This window comes from Macrotis lagotis, chromosome X (genome assembly GCF_037893015.1).
Source record: "Macrotis lagotis isolate mMagLag1 chromosome X, bilby.v1.9.chrom.fasta, whole genome shotgun sequence".
Lineage (NCBI taxonomy): Eukaryota > Metazoa > Chordata > Mammalia > Peramelemorphia > Peramelidae > Macrotis > Macrotis lagotis.
Genome location: NC_133666.1, coordinates 582163365 through 582179108, shown reverse-complemented (window position 1 = coordinate 582179108; position 15744 = coordinate 582163365). Strand labels below are relative to the sequence as shown.

General features: G+C 34.8%; 1 pseudogene; it reads right to left on the bottom strand.

Annotated features, from left to right (window-relative positions):
• Nucleotides 1-10822: 10822 nt before the first annotated feature.
• Nucleotides 10823-12661, bottom strand: LOC141499380 (SNW domain-containing protein 1 pseudogene; annotated as a pseudogene).
• Nucleotides 12662-15744: the final 3083 nt, after the last annotated feature.

The following is a 15744-nucleotide window of genomic DNA, read 5'->3' as shown; positions in this document are numbered from 1 at the left end:
TCCTAATATTGAACCATCCCTGCCTACTTGGGATAAATTCTACTTCATCATAGTGTATTATACTAGTAATAGCTTGCTACAATCTCTTTGCCAAAATTTTATTTAAGATTTTTGCATCAATGTTCATTAGGTAGATTGGTCTCTAATTATCTTTGTCTGTTTTGGCTCTTCCTTATTGATATTGTAGAAGGAATTTGACAGAACTCCTCTTATTTTTTAAAATAGCCTAAATGTAGAAATAAAATTACTCGTTCCTTAAATATTTGGTAGAATTCACTTGTAAATCCATCTGGACCTGGAGACTTTTTCTTAGGTAGCTTTTTGAAGGTTTCTTCAATTTCTTTTTCTGAAATGGGATAACTTGTTTTATTTTCTGAGTAGTTTGTATTTTTTATAAATATTCATCCATTTCACTCAGGTTGTCAAATTTATTGGCATACAGTTGGGAAAATAGTTCCAAATTATCTCTTTAATTTCTTCCTCATTGGTGGTGAGTTCATTCTTTTCATTTTTGATAATGGTAATTTGGATTCTTCTTTCTTTTTTTTAATCAGGTTAACTAAAGGTTTATCTATTTTATTGATTTTAATCATAAAAAACCAACTCTTAGTTTTATTTATTAGATCAATGTTTTTCTTTCTTTCTATTTTATTATTCTCTCCTTCAGTTTTCAAAATTTCTAATTTGGTATTTAATTGGGGATCTTTAATTTCTTCTTTTTTCTATTTTTTTAGTTGCATACCAATTCATCGATTTCTTCTTTCTCTATTTTATTCATATAGGCATTTAGAGATATAAATTTACCTTAAAAACTGCATTGACTACATCCCACAAACTTTGGTATGATGTCTCATTGTTATCATTTTCTTGGATGAAATGATTAATTATTTACATGATTTTGCTGCTTCACTTGTTCTTTAAAATTTTTATTTAGTTTCCAATTAATTTTTGGTTTATCTTTCCATGGTCTTGTATTACATGTAATTTTATTGCATCTTGGTCAGAAAATTATGCATTTATTATTCCTGCCTTTTGCATTTGATTGAAAGGTTTTTATGCCCTAGTACATGGTCAATTTTGGTATAGGTGCCATGTGTTGCAGAGAAAAAGGTATGTTCTTTTCTATCCCCATTCAGTTTTCTCCAGTGGTCTATCATATCTAAATTTTCTAAGATTTTATTCACCTTCTTCATGTTTTTTGCTTATTTTGTGGTTAGATTTATATAGTTCAGAGAGAGGGAAGTTGAGATCCCCCTCTATTATAGTTTTTCTATGTATGTCTCCTTGTAATTCATTCAACTTCTCTAAGAATTTGGATGCTATACCACTAGGTGCACATATGTTTAATAGTGATATAATTTCATTGCCTATGGTGCCTTTTAAGAATATGTAGTTTCCTTCCTTATCCCTTTTAATGAGATCTATATTTGCTTTTGCTTTGTCTGCGAACAAGATGGTTACCCCTGATTTTTTTACCTTCATTGAAGCATAATGTTTTGCTCCAGTCTTTTACCTTTATCTTGTGTATGTATTTCTGCTTCAAATGTGTTTCTTGTAAACAACATATTGTAGGATTCTGGTTTTTAATATATTCTGCTATCTACTTCTGTTTTATATGGGAGAGTTCATCCCATTCACATTTACAGTTAAGATTCTAATTCTTTCCATGTTAACATTCACCTTTTGTACTTTTCTCTTTCCTTTCCTCTTATTTCTCCTTACCAAAAGTTTTCTTTTAAATTTTAACTTATTTTATATTCACTTATGCCTTCCCCTTCCCTTTTATCAGTTCCATCTTTCCTTCACCCCCCTTTTCCTTCCTTCCCTGTAGAGTGGGATACATTTTTAAATTCAATTGGAAATGTATATTATTCCTGCTCTGGGTTAAATCTATTGAGAGTAAGATTTCCTCAGTATACACTACCTCCCTTCTTTCCCTTTACTTTAGCAGGTCTTTATGGCTCTTCTCCTGGTATTGTTTATCTACTAATAACTAGCTCTTCTTTTTATGTTTTCACTGTTTTAACCTTGTCTTTTTCTTACATTCTCTTTGTCAAAATATATTCCTTTTATCTGACTTGATAGAAGTACTATTCTTAAAGGCTGATTGATTGCTTGTTTGATTGATAAGCGTATTGCTTCATAGTCATTAAGTACTCTCTCCTCTTGTGTTTCATTATCAATGCACTTCTCAAGAATCATGAATCACATCAAATTATAATTGCTTTATACTTCCCCCCCCCTTATCAAATGTCCTCCATGGATACACACTCCTTATGGGTCAAAACATCATGCAAAACCATCCTTTAGGGGGAAAATGGATATTCAATGAAATAGAGTGCTTTCAAGTGTTCCTAATGAAAAGACCACAACTGAATAGAAAATTTGGCTTTCAAAAATAAGACTCAAGAGAAATATAAAAAAGTAAACAGAAAAGGGAAGTCATAAGGGATTTAATAAGGTCAAACTATGTACATTCTTACATGGGAAGATGATTCTGGTAACTCATAAGAACTTTCTCATCATTAGGGCATTTAGAAGTGGTATAAACAGAGGGCATAGGGAATAATATCCAAAAAATAAAATTAAATTAAGGAATGAGAAAGGGAAAGGGAGAGGTAGAATGGGGTAAATTACATAAAAGAAGCAAAAATAGCTTTTACAGTGGAGGGGAAGATGGGATGGAGAATGAATTAACTTTATTCTTATCAGAATTGGTTCAAAGTAGGTCTGTATCCCAAAAAGAGATTTAAAAAACAAAACAAAAAGGGGATCTATATGTAAAAAAAATTACAGCAATTCATATCTTGTGACAAAGAATTGGAAATTGAAAGGATGCCCATCAATTGGGAAATGACTGAACAAATTGTGGTATGTGATTTTGATGGAATAATATTCTGCTAAAAGAAATGATGGGGGCAGCTAGGTGGCGTAGCGATAAAGCACCGGCCTTGGAGTCAGGAGTACTTGGGTTCAAATCCAGTCTCAGACAATAATTACCTAGCTGTGTGGCCTTGGGCAAGCCACTTAACCCAATTTGCCTTGCAGAAACCTAAAAAAAAAAATGAGCAGGATTCTCTCAGAAAAACCTGAAAAGATTTATATGAACTTATGTAAAGTGAAATGTACTGTATACAAAGTAACCACAATATTCTCAGCAGTACAGTGGTTCAAGATAACTCTGAAGAACTTAAGATGAAAAATGTTCTCATGTCCAGAGAAAGAACTGATGGTGTTCTTCGAAAATATTGTTTGAAACATATTTTTTTAATTTATTGTTCTCAAGGGTTTGGTTTATAATTATTATTATTATTGTTGTTGTTGTTGTTGTTGTTATATTTCTCATTATGCCTAAGTTCTCCTTCACAACATGACTATTATGGAAATGTTTTGCATGACTGCACATATGTAACCTGTATTGAATTACTTTCCTTCTCAGTGGAGCGAGGGTGTTAGGGTAAGAGAGAGCATTTGGAACTCAAAATTCTAAAAATAAATATAAATGTTAGTGTTTTTTACATTCTTTTTTATTAAATATTTTATTTATTTTGAGTTTTACAATTTTCCCCCAATCTTACTTCCCTACCCCACCCCTCCACAGAAAGCAGTTTGTCAGTCTTTACTTTGTTTCCATGTTGCACATTGATTCAAATTGAGTGTGATGACAGAGAAATCACATCCTTAAGGAAGAAACATAAAGTATAAGAGATAACAAGATCAGACAATAAGATATCAGGTTTTTTTTCTAAATTAAAGGGAATAGTCCTTGAAATTTATTCAAACTCCACGGCTCTTTATCTGGATACAGATGGTATTCTCCACTGCAGACAACCCAAAATTGTCTCCGGTTGTTGCACTGATGGAACGAGCAAGTCCATCAAGTTTGAACACCAGCCCCATGTTGCTGATAAGGTGTACAGTGTTTTTCTGGTTCTGTTCATCTCACTCAGCATCAGTTCATGCAAATCCCTCCAGGCTTCCCTGAATTCTCATCCCTCTTTGTTTCTAATGGAACAATAGTGTTCCATGACATACATATACCACAGTTTGCTAAGCCAATCCCCAATTGATGGACATTTACTTGATTTCCAATTCTTGACCACCACAAACAGGGCTACTATGAATATTTTTGTACAAGTGATGTTTTTCCCCTTTCCCCTTTTTTTATCATCTCTTCAGGGTATAGACTCAGTAGTGGTATTGCTGGATAAAAGGGTATGCTCATTTTTGTTGCACTTTGTGTGTAGTTCCAAATTTCTCTCCAGAAAGGTTGGATGAGTTCACAGCTCCACCAACAGTGTAATAGTGTCCCAGATTTCCCACAACCTTTCCAACAGTGATCATTATCCTTTCTGGTCATATTGGCCAGTCTGAGAGGTGTGAGGTGGTACCTCAGAGAAGCTTTGATTTGCATTTCTCTAATAATTAATGATTTAGAGCAATTTTTCATATGGCTATGGATTGCTTTGATCTCCTCATCTGTAAACTGCCTTTGCATATCCTTTGACCATTTGTCAATTGGAGAATGGCTTTTTTAAAGTTTTTTTTTTTTTTAGGTTTTTGCAAGGCAAATGGGGTTTAAGTGGCTTGCCCAAGGCCACACAGCCAGGTAATTATTAAGTGTCTGAGACCGGATTTGAACCCAGGTACTCCTGACTCCAGGGCCAGTGCTTTATCCACTGTGCCACCTAGACAACCCTTGGCTTTTTTTAAAAATATGACTCAGTTCTCTGTATATTTTAGAAATGAGTTCTGTGTCAGAATCATTAGAAAGATTGTTTCCCAATTTACTACATTTCTTTTGATCTTGGTTACAGTGGTTTTATCTGTGCAAAAGTTTTTTAATTTAATGTAATCGAAATCATCTGGATTGTTTTTGGTGATGTTCTCCATCTCTTCCTTAGTCATAAACTGCTCCCCTTTCCATAGATCTGACAGGTAAACTAGTCCTTGATTTTCTAATTTGCTTATAGTATTGTTTTTTATGTCTGAATCCTGTAACCATTTGGATCTTATCGTGGTAAAGGGTGTTAGGTGTTGGTCTAATCTAAGTTTCTTCCATACTAGCTTCCAATTATCCCAGCAGTTTTTTATCAAAGAGAGAGTTTTTATCCCAATAGCTGGACTCTTTGGGTTTATCAAACAGCAGATTACTATAATCACCTCCTGCTTTTCCACCTAGTCTATTCCACCGGTCCACCGCTCTATTTCTTAGCCAATACCAAACAGTTTTGATAACTGATACTTTATAATATAATTTTAGATTGGGTAGAGCTAAGCCCTCATCTTTTGTACTTTTTTCATTAAATTCCTGGAAATTCTTGACTTTTTATTTCTCCATATGAATTTACTTACTTTTTTCTAATTCATTAAAGTATTTGTTTGGAATTTTGATTGGTAGGGCACTAAACAGGTAGTTTAGTTTTGGTAGAATTGTCATTTTTATTATATTAGCTCTACCTATCCATGAGCAGTTGATATTTGCCCAGTTATTTGAATCTGATTTAATTTGTGTGAGAAGTGCTTTATAATTGTTTTCAAAAAGTTTCTGAATCTGCCTTGGAAAATAGACTCTCAGATATTTTATATTGTCTGAGGTTACTTTAAATGGGATTTCTCTTTCTAGTTCTTCCTGCTGTATCTTGCTAGTCATATATAGAAAAGTTGAGGATTTATGAGGGTTTATTTTATATCCTGCAACTTTGCTAAAATTGCTAATTGTTTCCAGTAGTTTTTTTGGATGATTTCTTGGTATTCTCTAGGTATACCATCATGTCATCTGCAAAGAGAGAGTATTGTCTCTTCCTTCCCAATTCTAATTCCTTCAATTTCTTTTTCTTCTATAATTGCTGAAGCTAACATTTCTAATACAATATTAGATAGTAGTGGTGATAATGGGCACACTTGTTTTACCCCTGATCTTACTGGGAATGCCTCTAGCCTCTCCCCATTGAATATAATGCTTGTTGATGGTTTCAGATAGATACTAATTATCCTAAGGAACAGTCCATTTATTCCTACACTCTCTAGTATTTTTAGTAGGAATGGATGCTAAATTTTGTCAAAAGCTTTTTCAGCATCTATTGATATGATCATTTAATTTCTGATAGGTTTGTTGTTGATATAATTGATTATACTAACAGTTTTCCTAATGTTGAACCAACCCTGCATTCCTGGGATAGATCCTACTTGATCATAATGTGTTATCCCGGTGATAACTTGTTGCGATCATTTTGCTAAGATTTTATTTAAGATTTTTCATCTATATTCATTAGGGAGATAGGTCTATAATTTTCTTTCTCTGTTTTAACTCTTCCTGGTTTTGATATCAGCACCATATTTTTTTCATAGAAAGACTTAGGCAGAGTTCCATCTTCCACTATTTTTCCAAAGAGTTCATGTAGAATTGGAACCAATTGTTCCTTAAATGTTTGGTAAAATTCACTTGTGAATCCATCAGACCCTGGAGATTTTTTCTTAGGGAGTTCAATGATGGCTTGTTAAATTTCTTTTTATGAGATAGGGTTTCGATTTAATCTCCTCTTCATTTAACCTGGGCAACTTATATTTTTGTAATTATTCATCCATTTCACTTAGATTATCAAATTTATTGGCATAAAGTTGGGCAAAATAATTTTGAATTATTCATTTAATTTCCTCCTCATTGGTGGTGAGTTCACCTTTTTTCATTTATGATACTAGCAATTTGGTTTTCTTCTTTTTTTAATCAAATTGACTAGAGGTTTATCAATTTTATTGGTTTTTTCATAAAACTAAGTTTTGGTTTTATTTATTAATTCAATAGTTTTTTTGCTTTTGATTTTATTAATTTCTCCTTTAATTTTTAGAATTTCTAATTTGGTATTTAATTGGGGATTTTTAAGTAGTTCTTTCTCTAATTTTTTTAGTTGCATGTTTAGTTCATTGATTTCCTCTTTCTCTAATTTATTCATGTAAACATTTAAAGATATAATATATATATATATATATATATATATATATATATATATATATATATACCCTGAGAGCTGCTTTGAGTGAATCCCATAAGTTTTGGTATGTTGTTTCATTATTGTCATTATCTAGGATAAAATTATTAATTCTTTCTATAATTTGTTTTTTGGTCCAACTCATTCTTTAAAATGAGGTTATTCAGTTTCCAATTGGTTCTGTGTCTATATCTCCTTGGCCCAATATCGCATATGGCTTTTATTGCATTGTGATCTGAGAAAGATGTATTCACTTATTTCTGCCTTTCTGCAGTTGATTATTAGGTTTTTATCTCCTAGTACATGGCCAATTTTTGTGTAAATTCCATGTACTACAAAGAAAAAGGTATATTCCTTTCTATCCCCATTCAATTTCCTCCATAAGTCTACCATATCTAGTTTTTCTAACAATCTATCTATCTCCTTAACTTCTTTCTTGTTTATTTTATGATTCTACTTATCTAGATCTGAGAGTGGGAGGTTGCAGTCTCCCACGAGTAGAGTTTTGCTGTCTGTCTTCCTGTAGTTCTTTCAGCTTCTCCTCTAAGAATCTGGATGCTATCCCATTGGGTGTATATATACATATATATTCAGTATTGAAATAATTTTATTGTCTATGGTACCTTTTAGGAGGATAAAGTTTCCATCCTTATGTCTTTTAATGCTATCTATTTTTGCAGCTGCTTTGTCTGAGATAAGGATTGCTACCCCTGCTTTTTTTTACTTCAGCTGAAGCAAAATATATTTTGCTCCAAACTTTTACCTCTACTCTATATGTATCTCTCTGCTTTTGCAACAACAACACATGTTTCTATTGCATTTTAGATCTTTGAAATGCTTCCCTCATGGCAGCTCTGGATGGTAGGTAGCATAAATAATATGCTTCATTTCTTTCTTACCTAGCCTTAATCACTGAAGGGACCTTGCTTCAGTCAAACTGAGAGCTGTTAAAAGCCTCTAGCTTTAAAACCTTTATCTAGGGTTATCTCCAATCATCCTTATCCATATCTGGTCACACTGGACCCAGATGACTCTGGAGAAGAAGGTGAGGTTGGTAGCTCTGCACAGTTCACCCTCACTTAAATACAATTCTCTTGCATGTCATGGTATCACATCCTTGATGTTATAGTCCTCTTCAAAAATCAATGACAGGGGCGGCTAGGTGGCGTAGTGTATAAAGCACTGGCCTTGAAGTCAGGTGTACCTGGGTTCAAATCCGGTCTCAGACACTTAATAATTACCTAGCTGTGTGGCATTGGGCAAGCCACTTAACCCTATTTGCCTTGCAAAAAATCTAAAAAAAAAAGAAGCAATGACAAACATTATTATTTGCCATTGATGAGGAAGTTGAAATTCATATAGATTAAATGATTTACCAAGGTCACACAGCTAACAAGTACTGGGGGGGGGGGGGTTGGGGAGTGTGTGTGGGGGGGTGTATATAATTTAAATCCAGGTCCCCTAATTTCAAATCCAGCACTTTTCCAAGCCCATTACACTGTTGTGGGAATGATGGAGAATTAGAATCATTAATTGTCAGGTGTGAAATACAGAAGGAATTTTGGATCTAAAGGTGGAGCTCAAAAAAGTCTATAGGTAAACTCAGAAAAGTTTTGCTCTATTTTTCAGTCTTTCCCTTTCTCACCCTAACTTAATAGCATATTTTCCCAAACTCACTTTTGTCTATATGAGATACTACACGGTTGCTTTTCCCAGCTAGTGTTCAAGGCAATGTATGTAAAAATGCCTTGTAAACATTAAAAAATTGTATAAATGTCAGATACAATTATTATTGTGGTATTGTGCTCCTTAGGGGATAGGGAGGGGAAACTGATGGAGACTTAAGCAAGGAGCTTGTATGAGTATTGTTGGTCAAACTTATGAATTAGGTTTGAGAACATTGAGGTTCCCATGTAATATCTTTAACATTGGATCCCTTCTAGTTAAGATAAATAATATCTTTATATTCCTGCTGGAGACCTAATATCTCCTAGATCACATTTCAATGTATTTCTTATCTACTATGTTTAAGGTAATGGGGCTAAAGCACCAGGGAAGCAAAGACAGGCAAAAATCAAAGTATCGTGGTGTCAAAGAACTCATAGTCTAGTGGGGAGGAAAAGAAGCAAAAAAATGATGTAAAAACAAGATAGAGAGACAGGTTAAATTGAGGGTAGTTCAGAGGGAAGGCACTAAAATTAAGACTAAATAACACATTTTTACTGGCTAGCAACTATGGATAGTCAGGGTTTGAGTTCTCTAAACAGGGTTGAACACTGAGTTCTTATGGACATTATGGAACAAGAATCAATGAAATATGAATGCTAGTTAAATGGTGATTTTTGCAAACTAATTAAATTTTATTTTTATTCTCTTTTCTTTGTCCAATTTGTCCAATTTCCCCAATAGAAGGCTATTCAGGTGGAGGCCAGTCCACATATTTGTCCTACCATCTTTCATTATTCTTCTTCCCAATTCTAATAGTCTTTGATAGGACTTGGTCTTCTGTTTCTAGATCAGAATCTAGATTTCCTGACACTCCTATCTCAAGTCCTAGAATGTGACCTTAATCAGGAACAGTGTCTGTCTGTGTGGTCTTTGTCTCAGCTTCAATTCCAAATCTGACTCAATTTCTTTTTCTTTTTTTTTTTATTTTGGTGTTCAGAGTCTCTCTGTTCTCATGTGCAACATCACTGGGCATTAGAGCCTCTAGTTCTTTGAGGACATCCATAGATATTTTCACATTACCTTCATCAAGCATGGTCTGAACTGTAGAATTATCTGTTCAGCAAAATACTGGCAACAAATCCTTGAGCTTCTCCTTTTCTGTCTTTGGTTTAACAACTGGATCTTGGTTAGTAGAAGGCTTTCTGGGAGCCACATGGTCTGTATAAAAAGTAACAAGTTGCTTATAAAAGAGTCTATGTGGGTGGCTAGGTGGCGCAGTGGATAGAACACTGGCCTTGGAGTCAGGAGTACATGAGTTCAAATCCAGCCTCAGACATTTAATAATTACCTAGCCGTGTGGCCTCGGGCAAGCCACTTAACCCCATTGCCTTGAAAAAATATTTTAAAAAAAGTCTATGAATTCAGCATCATTTGGGGGGGGGGGGCGGAAGTTATAACAGTATCAAAGGATATATTTTTCTCAACAAGATTAATCACAAATTCAGTCAGGTCCTTGCTGATGATCCCCAGGTGGTTGTTCAACTCAGTGCATACCTTGGTCTTTTTTTTTTTCATTTCATGCACCATACAGAAGTTGACTCTCCCATTTCAAATTAAAACTTCACACACACACACACACACACACACACACACACACAAACACACACACACACACACACACACACAATGGGAACAAACATTCAACAAGCTATGGACAGCTCCATTATGAAAAGACCTTCAATTACTCAGCATGGTTGGTGATAAACTTTATGTACAAGGATAGTTTTACTAATGAAATGTTAAGCCCCTAAAACTAATATCACTAAAAATATAAAAATCTTAACTCAGTATGCTGGATAGTATGGAGTTTCTCTCAATGCTAATGGGATAAGGAAAGGTGGGCTAAAAAGGGGGAGCAAAAACCTAACACTGAGAATATCCTCTCTTAAAAATAAACAGACTAAAATTTTATTGATGTTAATTTTATTATAATTTATTATTATATATTAATTTTTGTTTAAAGTAATTTATTTTAAAAGTAAAAATCCCTTAGCCCCATTTATAAAAAGTAGTTCTATTTTCAATCCATATCTGCCTTTTCATCAAAACTCAGGGGTGTGAACTAAATCTTCCCACCAGATTTGCTTTTCTTCTTGTCATCAGAGTTAAGGATAATAGTTCATTCTCCTCGAGAAGCTACCCTTCTTTCTCCTTTCTGTTCTTGCCTCCATGATCATGTTACTTAAGGTGGCTTCTATCTGAGGGTTTTTGAGACCTTCCATGCAGTTTTGCTTCTTTCAAAAACTTGTCCAGACCACAAAGGTCTTCCTCAAAATGAAGTGGTCCTTCTCAGCCTTGCTGCTTATGACAGAGAACTCCTTATTGGGAACAAATCTGTTGGTGTTTATTTAAATCTCCAGGATCACCATATATGTCTTTGTCCAGAGTTTTACTGAGTCTGTAGATAATTTGGGTCATAAATATTATACATTTCATCTTGTCTTCCATCAAAACCACTGTCCATGACCTTAGTCTGATTGAATAGTCTCAGGTCATACTGAACTTCTTTGGAAGTACAAGGATTAGGCTCACCAAGAGCAATGTTTTCACTGATATCATGATTCTCATTTCTCTGTAGTTTTAACCTTTTATTGGGAGCTGTCCTGGAAAGATTTCTGCCATGTTGTCTCTCTTTCATGCTTTACTTCATCTCCTTCCCAAGGCTCCTCATATTTCTTTTCTACATTGGTCTTATTTCTGGCTCTTCTCTCCCAATCTTTCTGGGTCATTTCTCAAAGCTTCTCTTCATGTTTCTCCTTTTCCTTTTGGGTCATTTTTCTCTCCACTTGAGCCTGTACCTCCACTGCCTCATGAGGTGGACATTTTTATTTTTATTAGAAATTTTATTATTAGCAATTATTTATTTATTATTTATTATTAGCAATTTTTATTAGCAATTACAGAGGTTCAGCAAGTTTGGCAAAATTTTCATTTATGTGAACTGTCTGCAGTCCTCTCCCATCAGCAATTAGATGTTTGTCTAATGGAATAGAATATCCCTTTGCATTTTTCAATTAGAAACAGAAGATGGAATTTTCTACTCTTGCTGATCTTTCATGGTTATCATTCTGGAAGGAAAATGAATGACATGTACAGTAGGAGAAGGAGGCCCTTAAGGAATTTTCTTATTAATTTTGAATCTTGGAGGCTCTGTTATATTTCTCTTTGTATTTCCACCATCTGAATAACTCTTTGCTTACTCTAGAATTTAAAGCTACTCCTTGCTGGGATGGTATGCACAGAAATAATGAGCTGGAGCTAGTCTACCTGCAGTTTGAGCTGACATGGCATCATATACATATCTCTAGGACTATCTATGGCTTTCCTGTAATCTCTTTGTGTGTGTGTGTGTGTGTGTGTGTGTGTGTGTGTGTGTGTGTGCAAGGCAATGGGGTTAAATGACTTCCCAAGGTCACATGGCTAGGTAATTATTAAGTGTCTGAGGTCAAATTTGAACTCAGGTCTTCTTGACTCCAAAGCCCCTGCTCTATCCACTGTGCCACCTAGCTGCCCCTAACTGTAATCTCTTTAATGGCTTCATCAGGTCTTTGCAGGTAATTGTCATCTGTATTCATAACTTCTTTGGGAACTTAGGTCGTTGTACTTGCTATAAATGACTTTGTCATTTGTCTCTGTCCAGCAATTGCATCATATTTAATTTTTTCCTCTGCATCCATCTGAATGGCCAATGCATTGCACATTTTCTTCTTTCTTCCCATATTTAATAGATATTGGACCATAGGTATTTCTGGAAAGTCACCTCCATCTCCAAAATCCTCTAACAAACAAGATATCCAACCTTTCCTATACCCATAAAGGGGAGGTTCTCTTCTTGATGAGATCATTGCAATCTGTCTTGATCTCTGTGATCTTGCCCTTTCCTCAGCCTCAAGCTGGTCCTGAGAAAGCTGAGTTGGAGCAGGTAAAAAGCTGGTCAGTGCCATTTTCTTCAATTGCTTCCCACATTAGCCTTGAGTTAGGAGTCAGTGTATCCTTTGGACACCAGAATCAGGTAATTGAGCTTGGTGAGATCTTCCTCAGATCCTGGCTTGATCAACTCTCATCATAGTCTCACCTTAACCTAAGTCCCTAAACCCCTCTTCTTCCCCTACAATCTTTTTTTTTTTAAATTTTGAAGCATCATTTATGCTCCTTCAAAAATACATTTATTGCCAAGGGCAAGAGACTTGAACTCAACCCTAAGGATAGATAGCACAATCTTCCAAAAATTCCTCCACCTTTAACCAACAATTTCATTTAGGAGTTTGCATTACCTTCATTTATTTAGGAGAAGTACCTCCTACAAATGACTATGTCAGGAAAGGGTAGGGTCTCTTTTCTAGGTACTCAGGAAAAAATAGATATGATCTTGGACTTCACTTATAATCCCCACTTACCCACCCAACAACTGAAACAATTTCCTAGAAGGAAAGTTGACATTGGTGAAAAGAACCTAAATAAGCCTGGTACCAGGAAGGCTCATAAGAGGCTTATAAAGGTTTATAAAACTGTAAAGTACAAATAAGGTTCTAAATTGTCTTATTAGTTAAAAGAAATTTCTTCATCTTTGACTTCTCTATATCACTGAATTCAAAAGTTCAATCCTATCCCTATAATTTTGAAGCCTTCTTTTACAAGACTGGCAGCTGTGGTGGTGGTGGTGGTGGGGAAACAAGGCTTCATTCAGTTTAAATGCCACCAGACCCTAAGATAATGGCCCTAAGATGGCAAGGCCATCTCCCCCTGAAATTCCTCTTTCCTTATCTTTATATTCTCCCCTACTAACCCCCAAGAGAATGTGAGCAACCTTGTCTTCAGTTCACAGTCAAATATAAAACACAATACGTTTTTTGGTAATTTTTTATTTTAAACTTAAATACAAAATGAGAAAGGAAAGAGAAAACACAGTGGGCCATGGGAGAGGATTCATTATAAAACAATAAACTTCCATTTCAAGAAAAACTATGCTAAAAATACTATAGGGGTGGCTAGGTGGCATAGTGGATAGAGCACTGGCCCTGGAGTCAGGAGTAACTGAGTTCAAATCCAGCCTCAGACACTTAATAATAACCTAACTGTGTGACCTTGGGCAAGCCACTTAACCCCCTTTGCCTTGCAAAAACCTAAACACCGCCCCCCAAAACAAAAAATACTAGATGTTATTTCTGATGTTTCCCAGCTTAAAAAAAAAGAAAAAGAAAGAAACCTGAGATAAAGTTGGATGAGAACATTTAGCTAGCTGTCTTCACTGCATTCAAATCAAGCCATTATGCCAAGATAAATGACATCTTAGGGATAGAAAGTATTTACAGGTGTGATTGCTGATCTTCCAAAAGTAATCTTGGAAATATCAAAAGGAATTGAAGAGAAAAATATTATTTTTAAAAGGATAGAATTATCTGAGTTTTTAAAGAAACAAAGAGGATATAATCTTCAAACCATAGACTATGAACTGAACTTGGGATTCCTGGAAACAACATTCTAAGGTATATTGTTAAAGGATGGATTATGGTCTTTTAGAATGGAAATAGTAATCACTAAGAGTTAGTATGAATGATTTCATGAAGAATTGGTCGTGGTAGATTAATGTATTTTTAAGAAATTATAAGACTCATAGGTCTATCATCTGAAGTCAGATTAATCAAATTTTAAACCACAGCAATTAAAAATAAAAACTACTAAAGAACAGGCTGTGATCTGAAGTAATGGATGGAAGAAAACGCATCAATCAAACTGTGGGAACTTGTATTGAAATAAGAAATTCTAGTCCAGCAGTCCTGCAATGAAAACATCATTTTAGAATTCCTTTTCAGGTAAAAGCTGAAATAGATAAAATCATAGCTCCCTTCAAATTCTGAATTGTTGCTATTTATCACTTGTTTTCTTAGAGAACCAATGACATTATAGGGTAATATCTTTATTTTCAGGAAAATTGGATTTAAGTGAGGTAGAGTTGCACAGTCATCTCTCTCTCTTTTCCAGTGTCATCAAAGTCCAGTGATAAGACAAAAGTTAGGACAACTAAGGGTGGCCCAGTATGCACTGGATGACCTTGGCTGCTTCAATGTCTAAGCAAGTTCGAAACACTCCACAGTGCCTGCTTCAGTCACCTTCATAACCATTGGAACAAATTGCTTTCATCTGCCCATTCCACTAGGGGAAGTCTTTAATGTTTGGGATAGATATCCCCCTAACACAGAGATGGGTTTGAAATCTATCAGTTACCTTCAACCTGGTTTAGTTATCTGCCAAGCTTACTGCACATAATGCAGCTTCTTGGAGCCACAGATGAGAAATGGAGGACAGGTGAACACCAAAGATGAGTGAGCAGTCCTGAAAAGGGTTTCTCAACCCCTCACAAAGAGTTACTAGTCTTATATATCACATAGACCCCAAATTCTGAATGGTAACCTTGTGTAGAATACAACTAATTGTTGTGAAGTTCTGGCTCTTTTATTTAAAAAAACTCACACCAAAAAATAAAATAAAATTGGAGCTCCAGAAAGGGAGATGGAAGGTTGGATCAACTTTCTCAGAAGATTGACATTAAAGAATTTTCCTAAGATCAATATCATCAGAATAATTTGTGAGCGTTTTTCTAGTAACAGAATCCTTTATGCTGAAATGATCACACAATTAAGTCAGAAGAATGGTTTCTTAAAACGAAAAAGAAACTTGATTGATCCTGTGGTTAGCCAGCACCCATCCAGGAAAGGGCACAAGAGAGTACAAAGCTTATATCTCCAGTTAAGATTTATCGGAGCATATTCTTTAAAATTCACACCTTAGTTCTTTGCAATTTACAATTCTTATTGACAGCCTTTAATGTGTGTCAGCAATTAAGAGGTGCTGGGACAACAAAAGTAAAATCCCAAATAGTTCTTGCTGTCAAGGGATTTACATTTTACATTTTAATGGGAAGACAAAATAGTTATACAAATAGATAGATTATTTTTAAATGTCCTTTTGTGAAGTAAATTCTGCTTTTTTAAAAAATCTTAAAACCTTATGAAATAAACAATAAAAT